At 39.2% G+C, this 17,362-nt stretch overlaps 1 non-coding gene across 1 annotated transcript; it reads left to right on the top strand.

The window, feature by feature from the left end:
* The first annotated feature begins 432 nt into the window (after positions 1-432).
* LOC120275022 lies at positions 433-539 on the top strand. Its single transcript, XR_005541049.1, has one exon. It is a non-coding gene; the product is annotated as a small nucleolar RNA R71 (small nucleolar RNA).
* The last annotated feature ends 16,823 nt before the right edge of the window (positions 540-17,362 follow it).

The raw sequence follows: 17,362 nt of genomic DNA, 5'->3' as shown, positions 1-17,362 counted from the left end.
GGGATGATTCTTCCAACCCAGATTATAGGTGTTGCTATATGGATTCCCTTGGTTCCTCATTGCATTACCCACAAAATCGACTTTCTCCACAGAAGATGCATCACCAATAGAGATCAGGCAATCAAAGGGAGCATGTCCTCCACCACACCCCATGCAAGTAGGCTACTCTATTAGAAGTTAGAAGGTCTAACTTCTTACACAATAATTCCACTTGAGTCGCCAATGAAGTTACTGCATCTATTTCATGGAGCCCGGCCACCCTTTCCTTTCCCGCGCATTCCACTGATAACTGTTCATGGCCATGTCTTCTACTAACTGTCAAGCTTCTTCTGGGTTTTACTCCCCATTGTACCTCCTGCGGTGGCATCTAGTAATTGCCTTGTACTTGGATTCAACCTATTGTAGAAAGTCTGAATAATCATCCATTCAGAAAATCTGTGTTGTGGGCACCTCCGCAAAAGATCCTTAAAGCGCTCCCATGTCTCAAACAATGACTCTTGCTCCATCTGCACAAACGATGATATCTCATTGTGAAGCTTGGCTGACTTCCCCGGAGGAAAGTATCGACCATCTCGTTCCATGTCGTGATAGAGGCCTTGGGCAAAGAATGTAGCCATTGCTTGGCTCTTCTCTTGAGAGAGAATGGGAAAGCCCTCAATCTAATAGCATAATCCGATACACCATTAATCTTCAGCATATCACAAACTTCCAAGAAGTTCTCTATATGGTTGTTTGGATCCTCATCGGCCAAACCATTAAACTGCACTGATTGCTGAATCATTTGGATGAATGCTGGCTTCAGCTTGAAGTTCAGAGCAGTAATCGGGGGTCACAAAATACTCAATTGTGTACCCTAAACAGAGTATCTAGCATAATCAAAAAGTGTCCTCTGTTGCTCATTCTATCCTGCCATATTATCTGACCCTTCAACTTCTATTTTAGCTTGATTAGACGGTTCTTGCACTTGTTCTTTTCCCCTTCTTCTAAGTGTCCGTTCAAGTTCAGGATTTTTTTCAATCAATATCGAATGGTTCCTTCGGGTCATAACCTGGAGCTGCACCCAAAGAAAGAAAACAAATCAGAACTATGATAGAAAAAAAAGATGTGAAATAAAATGAATGATTAAATAGCTAAGAAAATAAAGTGCAAAGTATTTCTAAATGCCTACTCCCCGGCAACGGCGCCAAAAACTTAACAAACGCCTCTTGCGTATGTCCCGCAAGTGCACGGGTTTGTTGAAATAATAAATCCCACATGAGTGGGTATCGTATCCATATGGAGTAGGGAATAAAAACAATTAAATTGTTACTTAACTAAGCATAAAGTGAATAATAGTTGTGTGACAAAATATAACTAACAAAAGTAAAAGATATAAGGAAGACAGCACACGTAAAGCGGAGGTTAGTCAATCGATAAAAATGGGGTACCCGGATATTATTCCACCTAGGACAATCATTTCAAGTGCAAAATCCTGTATTATGCTTTCTAACTAATGCATTAACGAGTCGTGGAGATTCTTCAATATATGGTCCCAAATCCAAGGTCAACCATGCCTAACTCTATACATGTCCTAGAGGAGAAATTGAACAATCTCTCAACCTCGCACTCGCATAGAATCGCAATGAGTTCTAGGGATTCCAAATGATAAATCCTCATCCTAAATGTAGACCTAACCCTTTGGTCCAGGTGGAAGGTCCCTAGTCACAATAAAGCCCTAGGTGCTAAAATCACTTCAACGCTTCACTCCGTTGTCTCTGCAACTAAGCCCCATCGGAAGGTCATCCCTTAGCCCATTCACTCTACTATGACTGCAACTAACTCGAGGAAATGGAGGTAGGATAAATCACACCGGAAGGGAAAGGGGATGCTCCACTATCTCTCGACTCATCCTCTCAACCCTCTCCAATCTAGTTTTGTCTAACTCTCGTGGTGTGTCACTCGCTCACAAGGGTTACCAAGGTGAAACTCTCAATCCCTAGTGTCACTTTGAGGGAGCATTCAATCAATCAAGCATTCAAGATTGGAACTCAAATAAAACATCAATTAATGAAAGCATAATAACAAAGTTTAATGAAACAAATATATCCTAGGGGGTTTAGCTCTCCATGGAGGTAGTTACAATCAATGAAATCGAATGTAAAAACAAGTAATCCATAGAAAACCCCGTTGGTAGTCGTGTCAATGTGGAGAAGCCTCTACTCGTCCAAGGGTCCCTTTGTCCGGCCTAGGATACAACTTGCTGGATTGGTGCTGACGAAAGCTCTCCCACTAACCTTCTTCCAAACGGAGCGCGATGTCAGAGCCGTAGAACCTCTCAAAATCCCGTGCCAATACCTCTCCAAATCCTAGCCGCCACCCTCTCTCAAGTTGGGGAAAAGATGGAGAACAGAATGTTGAAATCGGGGCTGAAATCGGCCTTAAATAGGGCTGGAATCAGGATCCAGATGCCCCTGTGGATTCACCACACGACCCGTGGAATTTCCACACGGGCGTGGATAATTTCCACAAGCCCATCTGGATTCTCTGGAATTCACTTTTCTCGGCCGGTTATGAATAGTACCTGCTACAAAGAATTGCTACAGTGTTTTCTATAGAGACCTGCTACAGTAACGGCTAGAAACACTCCCGAATCAATGTTTTCATTGAGGTAACATAAACAGGCACACATTTACGTCGTAGGACGCTTTGCTTCTTCAACAAGTGCTTCATCAGTGAAGATTTTGCTATTAATGCAGAAGCCGGGTTACTCGAATGTGACTGCCTTTGTGCCCCTCCAAATCATTGTGCTAACTTGAATACACGGAGGTTGGCACACATTCTCACATCTTGAGCCCGATTTATATCTTCGCGTTTGATCCTTCTCAAGATTTCCTCCAAATGGTGCATTCACGATCTACATTGACTTCTTTCTCTAACATTCAGCTTCACAACCCTATATGCATAAAAGTAACATAAATGCACACATATTAGCGCTAAAACCTGATCAAAGTAATGCTCATCGTAAGGAAAGAACACTTCGCATTCCTATCACACAAGCACTTATCAAACAATATTCGAGTACCCCACTTCTATTGACTGCCTTACCTCTCATCTATTTGTGCTTCTCTTTTTCTTGTTTCTTTTATTCTTGTTTCAAATACATTTTATCAGCAAAATCATTATTCCGTCTTTGCTTGGTTAAGTAGCAACTTAAGTATTTTTATTCCCTACTCCCTGTAGTTATGATACCCCACTCAACTGGGAATTTATTACTTCGACAAACCCGTGCACTTGCGGGTCACTAACACTCATGGTGTGTCACTTACTCACAAAGGTTACCAATGTAGACTCTCAACCTTAGTGTATTCAAGATTAATATAATAGGAAAATATAATAGAAGATTAATGAAACAAATACATCCTAGGGTTCACAAATCAGAGTACCCACTTGGGGTTCAGCTCTCCATGGAGCTAGTTACAATCAACAATGAAACCAAATGTAAAAACATGTAATCTATAGAGAAACCCCTCGGTATTCATGTTGATGGTCTTCTGGAGTAGCCTCATGTTCTCTAAAGGTCCGCTTCTCCGGCCTAGGGCACACTTCGCCGGATTGATGTCAATGAAAGCTCCCCCAATATCCTTCTTCCAAGAAGAACGCAGTGTTGAAGCTGTAGAACCTCTCCAAAACACTTGCCAAAACCCCTCTAAACCCTAGCCGCAAGCCTCGCGGCTTTTAAAGTTTTATAATCAGGCATCCACACGGGCTTGTGGAATTTCCACACGGGCGTGGGGAATTTCCTCACACGCGTGTGTGGATTCTCTGGAAATCTCATTTTTGGCCGGCTGTGAACAGTAACATGCTACAGTGATTTCTATAATAACCTACTACAATACCATCCAAAAATACTCCCAGTGCCACACTTTTCATTGGACTAACATAAACGGGCACACGTTTATGCCGTAGACCATGCCACTTCTATAATTAAAGGCCTCATTGGTAAAGATCTTGCTATCAATGCACAAGTCGGGATACGGAAATGTGACTGTCTTCGTGCCCCTCCAACTCAATGTAATGACTTGAATACATGGAGGTTGGCACACATTCACGTATCTTAGAGCCCCACTTGTGTCTTCGCGTTTGTTCCTTCCAAGATTCTACCAAATAGTGCGTTCACTATCTACTTTTGGCTTATTTTCTTAATACTTAGCTTCACAACCCTACATGCGTAAAAAAACAGAAATACACATGTATTAGCGCTTATACATGATAAAAGTAATGCTCATCGTAAGGAAAGAATACTTCGCATTCTTAACGCACATGCACTTATCATATTCATTTCTTTTGTATTATTGTACAATGATAAGTTCTAAAACACTTTTATGTTTTTCACATTAACATCTTTGTTAACATTGGTTTCTGACTACTTTAGAGATTATTTTGAGGATAGGATACCAAGCAGCCTTGTAGTGTTTTGGAGTTAGGAAGACTTTTGTCACCTACTTCAAAATATTGTGGCTATTATTACATACTTGACTGTGGGTCGGGGTGGAACAAAGAATGTGATAAGTGTTTAAATATATCAAATTTATACCACGTATTTTATTTACTTTCATGCAAATTTTATAACACCGATGAGTGTTTAAGCCATTTTCATGTTAATTTTGTTTTAGGATATTGGAAAAGGTATTTAGAAGTGTTTTGCAGAGCATTTTTATCTTGGTTGAGACCCAAACATACCATACAAGAGCCCCCACCACCAAGCGAAGAGAAGAAGAAGGCGTGCAACAACTTGCCAAACCAAAGTGGCTACCCAGGGGCCATGCAACATGCATAGTGCCCACACAGTCCTGGCCGGGTCCATACAGCCCCACGTGTGCAAGACAGATGACCTTGCAGCCTTCACGTAGCCGAACAAGGCTCGGGAAAACAAACTCTGCTTTTAAGTCAGATTTGAACATCTATGCAACCTACATATAGTTGTATGCATGCAACACACTTGGGGAACTATTGAAGCCAATTTTAGGGGTTTTGAGAGAGATCTTGTCTTTTATGCATCTCCAAGTGCTCCTCACACGTGATACCTTTGGATAAGGCCAATGATAAGTGCTTGTGTGATAAGAATACGAAGTATTCTTTCCTTATGATGAGCATTACTTTTCTCGGGTATTAACGCTAATATGTGTGCATTTATGTTACTTTCATGCATATAAGATTGTGAAGCCGAAGGTTAGAGAAAGAAGCCAATGTATATCGTAAATGCACCATTTAGAGAAAATCTTGGGAAGGTTCAAACACTAACATATAAGTGGGGTTCAAAATACAGGAATGTGTGCCAACCTCCTCGTATTCAAGTTAGCACAATGATTTGGAGGGGCACAAGGGCAGTCACATTGAAGCATTCCAACTTGTGCATGTATAGCAAGATCTCCACCAACATGTCCGTTATTGAAGAAGCAAAGAGATCTACATTGTAAATGTGTGCCCGTTTACATTACCATGATGAAACTGTGGATTCGAAAATGTTTTGAGTCGACACTGTAGCAGGTGTTGTTCACAACCGGCCAAAGAAGGATGAAAACAGAGAATTCACATAGGCGTGCGTTAATTCCACACGCCCGTGTGAAAAGTCAACAGGGGCACCCAGATGGGCGTGTGGATTCCCAATAAGAGTTCTATTTAAGGCCGATTTCAACCCCGATTTCATAATTGTTTTCTGCATTCTTTCCCCAACTTGAGAGAGGGTTGCGGCTAGGGTTTAGAGGGGTTTTGGCAAGGCTTTTGGAGTGGTTCTCCGGTTTTGACACCGCTCTCCACTTGGGAGAAAGTTATTGGGGGAGCTTTTTCGGCACCGATTTGGCGAGTTGTGCCCTAGGCTTGACAAGGGGACCTTTGGAAAGGACGAGTCCACTCCACAAGACCATTGACACGATTACCGATTTGGTTTTCTATGGATTACTTGTTTTTATATTCGATTTCATTGATTGTAACTAGCTCCATGGAGAGCTAAACCCCATAGTGGGTACTTGGATTTGTGAACCCTAGGACGTATTTGTTTCATTAAACCTTGTTATTATGCTTTCAATAATTGATGTTTTATTTGAGTTCCAATCTTCAATGCTTGATTGATTGAATGCTCCTTTAGAGTGATACTAGGGTTGAGAGTTCACCTTGGTAACCCTTGTGAGTGAGTGACACACCACGAGAGTTAGACAAAGCTATATTGTAGAGGGTTGAGAGGGTGAGTCGAGAGGTAGTGGAGCATCCCCTTTTCCCTCCGGTGTGATTTATCCTACCTCCATTTCTTCGAGTTATTTGCGGTCATAGTAGAGTGAATGGGCTAAGGGATGACCTTCCGCTGGGGCTTAGTTGCAGAGGCAACGGAGTGAAGCGTTGAAGTGATTTTAGCACCTAGGGCTTTATTGTGACTAGGGACCTTCCACCTGGACCAAACGGTTGGGTCTACATTTAGGAAAAGGATTTATCACTTGGAATCCCTAAAACTCATTGCGATTCTATGTGAGTGCGAGGTTGAGAGATTGTTCAATTTCTCCTCCAGGACATGTATAGAGTTAGGCATGGTTTACCTTAGATTTGGTACCATGTATTGAAGGATCTCCACGACTCATTAATGCATTAGTTAGAAAGCATAATAGAGGGTTTTGCACTTGAAATGAGTGTCCTAGGCGGAACAATATCCGGGTACCCCATTTACATCAATTGCGTTTTTCCTCTCAATTATTGTGCCTCTCTCTCTTATTTCTTTTATCTCTTTTTATATCAATCTCATTCGTCATACCATCGATTTATTCTCATCATAGTTAGATAGCAATCGTTTGTGTTTCTATTCACTATTCCTTGTGGATACGATACCCACTCAACTGGGAATTATTACTTCGACACCCGTGCACTTGCGGTTTACAAGCATATTCGGTCGTGTCATGTTTTTGGCACCATTGCCGGGGAATAGCGTTTTAGAGACACTTTGCACTTTACTATTTTAGCTATATATCCTTCATTCTATTTCACACTTTCTTATTATTTCATCATTCTCATTTGTTTTCTTTTGTCATGTCTTACTTTTTCTTACAAGGAGTTTAAATGATGATTGATCCGCTCGTTGCTTTATATTCTCGAGTTGAAGCTCTGAGTGAACAAGTTGATAGAATTATTGCTTCACAACAACAGAGCATTCCTTATTGCAACACAAATCATCCAATTGAAAAAGGCTACCCAAACTTCGTGTGTAATAGTGATGGACAATATTCGGAAGCACCTCAAGAGGAATGTCAAAAGGATGAGATACTCAGAGAGGATGCACTTGAATTGCAAAAAGTATTAGCTAATTTTATTGAAACAACCGATGTCCGTGTCCAAAATTTTGAGACCACACTAAGATGTCATGAAGCCTTCTTTAAAAACCTCGAGCATCAATTAGAAGGGATACTTGACACACTCTCCAAGGAACAACAAGTATTTGAGCAAGCAATTCAAGTTCCTTATAGAAATGTTATGGCAGTGAACGACAATGAAGAAGTTGCTCAAATTGAGTACATTGGTGAAGAAAATGAAAAGGAAGAAGCTGAATACCATTTTGAGATTTTGGAGTGTGTGAATGAAGATTGTGCTTGTAAGCGAGAAAATTTTCAAGAGGATTTCCTAGTGTCATGTCCCTTTCAAGCTGAAAATACACAAGAAGAAGTAAATCCTAAGGTAATGGAACAAACACTTCTCTTTGGGATTGATTAATTTGCAAATTGCAAGAAAGAGATTTTGGGTTTGGAAGAAGACGTGGGTAGGAGATTAAAGCCATACAATGACCCACCTGTGCTAAGCTTGGACAATTCCCAACCCAAATTGTTTTCTTTGGAGGCCAAAGGTAAGATGGTTGGACTCTCCAACAAATATTCCACCCCGGCAAGTAGATTTTTGGTTTAAAGGAAATAGCTTTGCAATGTCTAGTTGGGAGGAACATACTCTTTTCAAGCCTCCATAAGGTAAGGAAGAGGTACATCAAGCTAAGTGACGTAAAACAAGCGCTTCTTAGGAGGCAACCCAAGTTTTTAATGTTTTTCTAGTTTTTAGTTAGTATTTGCATGAATAAGGCTTTCAGTGTTGGTGTCTAGACTCTTAGATACTTTTGCTATGATTTTCCTGTGGACATTATGGTGCTATTATGTGCCTAATCATGTGTGGCGAAGAATCTTGGCCGTTTGAGCGTGTTTTTCGTGTTTTCTCTAGTTAAAAGTGCATTGTTAGGCAGGCTCTGAGTGTATATCTGTGTTCAGGAAATTTATACAGAGCCTGCAAAGTTTTCTAAGTGTCCAAAGAAAATACACGCCCGTGTGGAACTTCCGCACGCGGCGTGCTTTTTCGTTCAGAGCTCATCCAGAGATGGCACAGGGGCATGGACTCGCCCCAGTGAGCGACCTTGTGATGGTCCACACCCGTGTGGAATTTTCGCATGGGCGTGTGTTTCCCGGCAGAGACTTAGAGATTTATCCTGAGAAGACACAGGGGTGTGCGTCTGCCCTTGTGAATTACCCAGTAAGGATCCACGCCCGTGTGGATTTTCCGCACGGGCGTGTGAAACACTTAGAGAATTTTCTCGATTGGACAGAGAAGCCACAGGGCGTGCATCAGCTCCTATTGGTCGGGCACACGGGCGTGGGAATTTTCCACACGCCCGTGTGGATGCATTCAGAAGCATAAGGTGTCATCCCTAGAAACTACAGAGGCGTGTGTCTGCCCCTGTGGGTCTCTCCTGTGGAGTCACACGAGCGTGGGTAATTTCCACACGCCCGTATGGATGTATAGAACTCAAAAGGTTGTGTTTTCTCTTTATAAATTTATTTTACCTTTTCATCTTTTCACTCCCAAACATTCTGAGAATGCATCCTTGCACTCTCCTAACCTCTCCCCATCGTTTTAGAGGGTTGTTACTTGAGTTTTTCGGCCGTTTTTGTTTTCTATTCTTTCATTCTCATTTTGTCGGTAAGCTTCTCTTTCTCTTTCTTCGCCCAATCTTCATTTATTTTGCAGCACCAGCATCATCTTCACTAGCAGCGGTAACAAATACACCAGCAATTGACACCGACACTTGAGGCGTCTTTACCTTCTTTGTTCTTAGTTTTAGTATTTTATTTTTGCATTTTATTTTAAACTTGTATACTTAAAAAGGATCTTCCTTATGAGTTATTTTTTTATTTTTGTCTCGAGTTGTATTTCATTGCTCTATCTTTTATATACTACAGTCATTTTTGTTAATTGAGCTTCACTAAACCCCCTTGTGTATGCGTGCATATGGTCTTGTCAGTATGGGAATTGAGAACTAGTCATGGATACGATCAATGTGTTTGTGTACTTGGCCGTGTGTGCTTTACAACCCGTTGGAAACTCAAGTTTGATGTTTAAGGGACTAATTAGTTTTATTTCTTGTTCCATTTTGCTAAAAAAAAAAAAAGGAAAACGAAAAAAAAAAAAAGATAACAAATAGATTGTTTAGTTGTGCATTGGGGGTGGAAAGAGCTACCACCTATGAAGTATAAAGCTACTCTCATAAGTCGGATACTAGTTATGCCTTAATGCGAGAAAGAGCTATCTCATGGGATGAGTGAAAACTACCACCCTGGTAGAAAGAGCTACCACCTCAAAAGTGTGAAAGCCACTTGAGCGGCCTCTTCGGAAAGGGCTACCTTAGAGGATGTGTGAAGCTACTACCATCTTTTTGTTTTTTTTATGATTTGTAGTTAAATAAGTCCCTTATAATTGGAACATTGAGGAGTATACTTTGGGTTTACTTGAGTGAGTTTACACACACTTACACGATCTCGGGTTTGTTGTCCTTATTTATTCGAGTTTTTAGCTAGAGCATTGATATTTCGTACTTTAGTGTTGAAATTTTCCTTACTTGTAGAATGCTCTCCTTGCATGCTTTGTTGAACCTAAGGCCAAGCACTTTTCAATATTTCTTCTTCTATACTTCAATGTTTTATTTTTGCTTGAGGACAAGCAAAAACTTAAGTGTGGGGAAATTCGATAAGAGCTTGTGTGATACGAATATGAAGTATTCTTTCCTTATGATGAGCATTACTTTTCTCGGGTTTTAACGCTAATATGTGTGCATTTATGTTACTTTCATGCATAAAGGGTTGTGAAGCTGAAGGTTAGAGAAAGAAGCCAATGTATATCGTAAATGCACAATTTAGAGAAAATCTTGAGAAGGTTCAAACACGAAGACATAAGTCGTGTTCGAAATGCGGAATGTGTGCCAACCTCCTCGTATTCAAGTTAGCACAATGATTTGGAGGGGCACAAGGGCAGTCACATTGAAGCATTCCGGCTTGTGCATGTATAGCAAGATCTCCACCAACATGTCCGTTATTGAAGAAGCAAAGCGATCTACATTATATACGTGTGCACATTTATGTTACCACAATGAAAGCATGGATTCGGGAGTGTTTCGAGCTGGCACTATAGCAAAACACTGTAGCAGGTGTTGTTCATAGCCGGCCGAAGAAGGATGAAAACAGAGAATTCACACAGGCGTGTGTTAATTCCACATACCCGTGTGAAAAATCCACAGGGGCGCCCACATGGGCGTGTGGATTCCCGATTCCAGCCCTATTAAAGGCTGATTTCAACCCCGATTTCATAATTCTTTTCTGCATTCTTTCCCCAACTTGAGAGAGAGTCTGCAGCTAGGGTTTAGAGGGGTTTTGGCAAGGCTTTTGGAGTGGTTCTCCGGTTTTGACACCGCGCTCCACTTGGGAGAAGGTTATTGGGGAAGCTTTCGTCGGCACCGATTTGGCGAGGTGTGCCCTAGGCTTGATAAGGGGACTTTTGGAGAGGACGAGGCCACTCCACAAGACCATTGACACGATTACCGATTTGGTTTTCTATGGATTACTTGTTTTTACATTCGATTTCATTGATTGTAACTAGCTCCATGGAGAGCTAAACCCCCTAGTGGGTACTTGGATTTGTGAACCCTAGGACGTATTTGTTTCATTAAACCTTCTTATTATGCTTTCATTAATTGATTTTTTATTTGAGTTCCAATCTTGAATGCTTGATTGATTGAATGATCCCTTAGAGTGACACTAGTGTTGAGAGTACACCTTGGTAACTCTTGTGAGTGAGTGACGCACCACGAGAGTTAGATAAAGCTATATTGGAGAGGGTTGAGAGGTTGAGTCGAGAGGTAGCAGAGCGTCCCCTTTCCCCTCGAGTTATTTGCGGCCATAGTAGAGTGAATGGGCTAAGGGATGACCTTCTGCTGGGGCTTAGTTGCAGAGGCAACGGAGTGAAGCGTTGAAGTGATTTTAGCACCTAGGACTTTATTGTGACTAGGGACCTTCCATCTGGACCAAAGGGTTAGGTCTACAACTAGGAAGAGGATTTACCACTTGGAATCCCTTGAACTCATTGCGATTCTATACGAGTGCGAGGTCGAGAGATTGTTCAATTTCTTCTCCAGGACATTTATAGAGTTAGGCATGGTTGACCTTAGATTTGGGACCATGTATTGAAGGATCTCCACGACTCATTAATGCATTACTTAGAAAGCATAATAGAGGGTTTTGCACTTGAAACGAGTGTCCTAGGCGGAATAATATCCGGGTACCCCATTTATATTGATTGCCTTTTTCCTCTCAATTATTGTGCCTCTCTCTCTCTTATTTCTTTTATCTCTTTTTATATCAATCTCATTCATCATACCATCAATTTATTCTCATCATAGTTAGATAGCAATCGTTTGTGTTTTATTCACTATTCCCTATGGATACGATACCCACTCACATGGGATTTATTACTTCGACACCCGTGCACTTGTGGTTTACACGCATATTTTAGTCGTGTCAGCCAACTCAGGCTAGAATCATTCAGAAAAGAAGGTAAAACTCAAAGGGAAACATCAAGAACTCGATGATGAGGATCTGGTGAGGCCTTATCACCACCATTACTTAACAAAATATGAAGTAGGCAATGACCTTTTACATTATTGATTTGTATCTCTTGCTTTCTTCTCTTTTGATGTCAAGATAAACTCCTGAGGATGTCGAGCTCTAATTAACCTTGGGAGGAAACTTGTATGCATGAAACTTTGATTTTCAATTGATTGTTGGCATGTTTTACTTTGGTTTCAATCTATGTTTTTCATGTTCAACCTACAATGGATGGTTTTTGGAGGTTTTGATTATTGTATGATGCTTGTAGCGCAAGATGCTTGTATGCATTTAATCATACATAGATTGAATGGGAGTTTAATGTATTATCATGCCGATGGCTCAGGGTGTTACTAGCCCCCCATGAGCATTAGGGTTTAGCTCTAGCAAAGAAAGCATGAGGGTTACCCTAGCCAAGACTCCTTGAACCCAATGACAGTGTACGGGTACCTTTCGATTGAGAAACACATATGGGATGAGGGCTACACTACAGAGATTCTGGGGTAGTCAAATTAAGAATCTAGGAAACTAAAGCTTAAGCCAACATCATATTTTAATTCCCAAACTCATACATGCTTGTTTTTCTCCCAAGGGGTTTTTTACCCGGTTCTTCCTTTCTATTGGTATATGTTATCTTTATTAGTTTGTGTGGTTTAATTTAGTTTGTTTCTTTATTTTCATAATTTACAATTAGACAATCACAATCATTTAATATATTAGATAATGTAGTCGAAGAGGAAGTAATAGTAACCCTTGAGACCACAGGGAATGCGACCCTCTCACACTTGTATGAGGGGATTATTACTTGATGACCCGTGTACTTGCGGCCAAGTAGCGGCGTGCTTATTTTCTAACGACACGCGTTGTGCATCCAATTAGAATATTTAACAACTTTCCAAAATAAGCTTCCACAAAAGCGGAAGGATCCTTAAAGTTTTATCTTGCCTTGTTTGATTGGGTCTTGCATTTAAAGGAATTAGGCCTGACCTTATAGCTTGCATTAATGTGATGCCTTATAGAATTCAATTGATTGATAAGACTGTAAAGCATCCAAAGTGATAATTAAAGATATATTGGTCAAAGTCAACATATTCATATTCCCCATTGACTATATGATTATGGACTTTGGACTAGAATTTTGAACTGTCTCCTATCTAGGGTAGACCATTTTTTTGGAAACCTCTCAAGCTATCATAGATGTCAAGCATGGAAAGACTACTATTGAGAGTGGGAGAAGAGGACGTTGTTTTCAAGCTATTGGAAATAATGAAACAACCTCAAGAATTTGATGATGCTCTATTTTCTCTTGATGATACTAATGAGTTAATACTTACTTGTGTGAAATAATATATAGAGAATGACTTGTTGTGAAAGCAAAATGGCCAAGAGAATGAAGAATTGGAGAGCATAATAACTCAAATGATGGAAAATACCATTTTGGAAATTGAAGATCCTTCAAATCACTTGAAGATCTTAAAAGAGTTGAACAAGAATGATGGAATCCATCTGAATTCCTCCAAAGCTGAATTTGACACTTTGAAAGTAAAAGATTTTAGTTAAAAATATACTTTCCGATAAGAGTGAGTTGTTTGTTTGGAAGATAAGTGGTATAAAATAGTTTTATCACCAGAATTGATAAGAAATTCTACTCTCATACAAAGCCACCAAAAAAATTAAGCGAATCTAGCTTAAGACGTTAAACATGCACTTCTTTGGGGATAACCCAGGCACTTTATTTTCTGGATTTTTGTATTCTAGTTAGCATTCCAGTTTCCCAATTAGTTGAGGTGAATAAATTATGATGATGGTCATGATACATATATGTTAGGATCTTGAGTTTACTACTTTAGTTAATGTTGGGGAAATTGTTTCAGAGGTCAAAGGATGTTACATTTTGTTTTGAGTGAATTTTTTCTCGTTAAGTTTAATTTTGAATTAAACACACCTTCACAAAACACAAACACGGCTGTGATTTATGGGCCATAATTTTATTTTAACTTAAACACAACACTAAAATGTTAAACACATCGATGTTTCGAACTGGCTATACTAACAAGGTCATGTACGACGCCATGCTTTTGTATTCCTAAATCTCTAGAAAACACCCGTGTTTATGCACATAGGCATGTTCTTACCCCTGTTTCTGCGTTCACAACTTTTTGGATGAGGACGTGTTTGGAAACACGGCCATGTTAAGTAACTTTGTTTTTCTTCAAAGAAATCTTGGGAAAACATGGCTAATTCATGTGAAACATGCCCATGTTTATAGAGACATGTTTGAAATGTAACCATTTTCTAACCGAACAAGCCTATGTTTAATTGCCGTGTTTCCCAACTAGCAAAATTGGCGGTTGTGACTCTTCGTCGTCACTTGAACTTTTTATAATTTCCTATTTTAAACTCTTTTGATCATTTTCTCCACTCAATTTCACGCTAATTTCTCCAACAATTGAGGTAAGATTTAAAGTTTTATAATTAGAGCATGGATCAAACATTTTCACTACTTAGATTTTTTTTCTAATGTTTTGAATCTTGCTAGAATGAACTTTTCTTTAAAAGTTTTTAAAAACTTTGTTAAACCTTTAGTTGAACTCAAATGCATGCCTTAGAATAAGTTTCTAACATTAGAAACAAAAGAATCATGCCTCTATTAGATAATATCTCAAAATTAAATAATACCATTAGAGGCATGCAGAAGCAATAATAAATTTGTGATATGATCTAATTGTTTTAATGAACACCATGATTTAACTGAAATGCCTAGAAAATTACCTCTTGATGTTTAAAAAACTTTCTGTTGATGTTCCAAATTTGCCCCTCGGATTGTCGTAGATCTAATAGCGACCAATGAAAGTCCAATGCCTCTAGATCACACGTTGGAATAGAGAAACAATCTCCTTTTCTTCTCCAAATAGCTGCTAGGGTTAGAAATGAAGAGAGGACTTGGAGATTTTTCTCACTAGAGAATTAATTGATTGCCTCTATAGTTAGAGAGGAGTCATAATTATAGAGGCTTTATAAAGACATGATAAACATTATTCAATTATGAAGTCCTATTCAAAATATTAACCTTCATAATATGATAAACATTATCATAGAAGTTTTAGTAGAAATATAAGTCCTAATGTAACTCAAAACCACTTTTGTCTTCAATTCCTTATAATTTTGATTAACTATTCAACTCCATTGAACTTAAATTAAAATTTAAAAACTTAGGACAAAAACCCTAGACCAATTTACAATTTCACTCATCCCGTGAAGTAAAATTGTAAATTGATAATTTTACCCCTACAATTAAAATGAGACTGATTCTTTATCCCTTTAAGCATGACTCCCTATGTTCATTCAGGTTGGCAATGCGAGGATATCAAAGGATGTGGGTGACACCTAGCCATCCCGTGGCCCCACGTCATTACCCAATTGAACATGAATGAGTAGATTATTACAAACCATTCTGATTATGATTACCATATGTATATAAACCCTTCGTTCTTCTATCCCAACTTAGTGAGAGCCATGGTAATTATCAAACTCACTGAACTCGATCGTATGCTAATAACCATAGTAGAATAAGATTACTAAACTACCTTTCATGTCCCACTTGATTAGTTTGCTACCTTGGCTAAGGTCTTCTAATCTTACATACTTATAATCACATAGGATACTAACTAGTTTACTTCCTAGAGAACGAATTCTTTCTTGGTGATCACTCATAATTGCTACTTGCTTGACATAGTCGCACTTCGAGTTCAGCTATACCAAAAGGTAAAGTAAGCCTAACGACTCTAATAATAGACTAGACGTCAAAAGCACATTTTGATCATAATACCTCAAGTCTAAGGTTCACTCCTATGATCATAACCAATAATCTCAATCATTGATTTCCAAAGAGTAAAACCCATATGATTGGATCATTGCAAGTTATGTTCGAATACACCAATCCCAATGATGTATTTATGACATATGCTCTCACTATTCCACAGCATTCAGCTAGCACTCTTTGTAAAATATATGTCATACAAATCCTTACGAACCTTTAACGTCTAATTAAAAATTCTCTGATTTTCTAACTATTTAAGAATATAAGTACCAAAACCCTTCTAGTCCTCTCCTCTTTATCTCATAAAGAGTAGAAGGTTTAACTTAATACACATAGACTGCGATGTTCAAAACTAATTAAAATGCCATCACAAGATTTATATAAAACTAAAAATAAATGCTTATTTAATATTAATAAGAATGTATAATATAAATGAAATGCCCTAATACAAGTATCCTCGTTGGCATTCAATGGCATAATCCTAACAGTTTTACTTGAAATTTCATTTTTAAGCTTTAAACATGGCCTAGTCGAATGAAAACATCACCATGTTCATTATTTTGTGTCCTTGTTTAACGTTGAAGTAATCCTTAGTGCTAGGGCTTAATTTTGACTTAGGGATCTTTCGCTTTGGACCAAAAGGTTAGATCTATATTAAAGAATAGGGTTTATCACTTGGAATCCCCAAATCTTCATGCAACCCCACAAAGTGTGAGGCGTCGATTTGGCGAGTTGTACCCTAGGCTTGACAAAGGAGTCCTTGGAGAAGATGAGGCGAGGCGGCTCCTCAAGACCATCGACACGAACGACAAGGGGATTTTCTCTATGGATTGTTTTGCATATGCTTTTGATGTAATTGTTGATTTTGTATTGCTCCATGGAGAGCTAAACCCCTAATAGGTGCATGGACTTGTAAACCCTAGGATGATTTTGTTTCATTGACTTTTATTAGATTTCCTTTAATTGATGTTTTAATTGAGTTTCAATCGTGTGTGCTTATTGATTTGATTTTCCCTTAGAGTTTCACTAGGGTTGAGAATCTATCTTGGTAATTCTATGAAGGGGCGACAACTTCATTAGGGTTAGACTTAGCAAGGTTGAAGAGGGTTGAAAGGGTGAGTCGAGAGGTACCGGAACGTCCCATTTCCCTTTGGATGTGATTTATCCTAGCTGCACATTCCAAGAGTTCTTTATGGTTGCGATAGAGTGAAGTACTAAGAGACAAACTACACTAGGACTTAGTTGCACGAGTAACATAGTGAAGTGTTGAAGTAATCCTTAGTGTTGGGGTATAATCGTGACTAAGGGTCTTTCACCTAGACCAAAGTATTAGATCTATATTAGAAAATAGGGTTTATCACTTGGAATCCCTAGAGCTTCAAGCAGTCCTACACAGTGTGAGGCGTCTAGAGTTATCACTTTCCACCAGGGCATAGTGTACAGGATTAGTTACGGTTGACTATAGGTTTGGGACCATGTGTCTTTGGATCTCCACAACTCATTACACTTTAATTAGAAGGCATAATATTAGTCTTGCACTTCAAATAATAGTTCTAGGATAAGCATTGTCGAGTACCCTATCTTATCATCGATTATCTCTCTCTACTCCTCTTGC

The sequence above is a fragment of the Dioscorea cayenensis genome, chromosome 13, assembly GCF_009730915.1.
Source record: "Dioscorea cayenensis subsp. rotundata cultivar TDr96_F1 chromosome 13, TDr96_F1_v2_PseudoChromosome.rev07_lg8_w22 25.fasta, whole genome shotgun sequence".
Classification (NCBI taxonomy): domain Eukaryota; kingdom Viridiplantae; phylum Streptophyta; class Magnoliopsida; order Dioscoreales; family Dioscoreaceae; genus Dioscorea; species Dioscorea cayenensis.
Note: the sequence above shows the minus strand (reverse complement) of the source record. Positions and strands in the feature narration are given on the sequence as shown.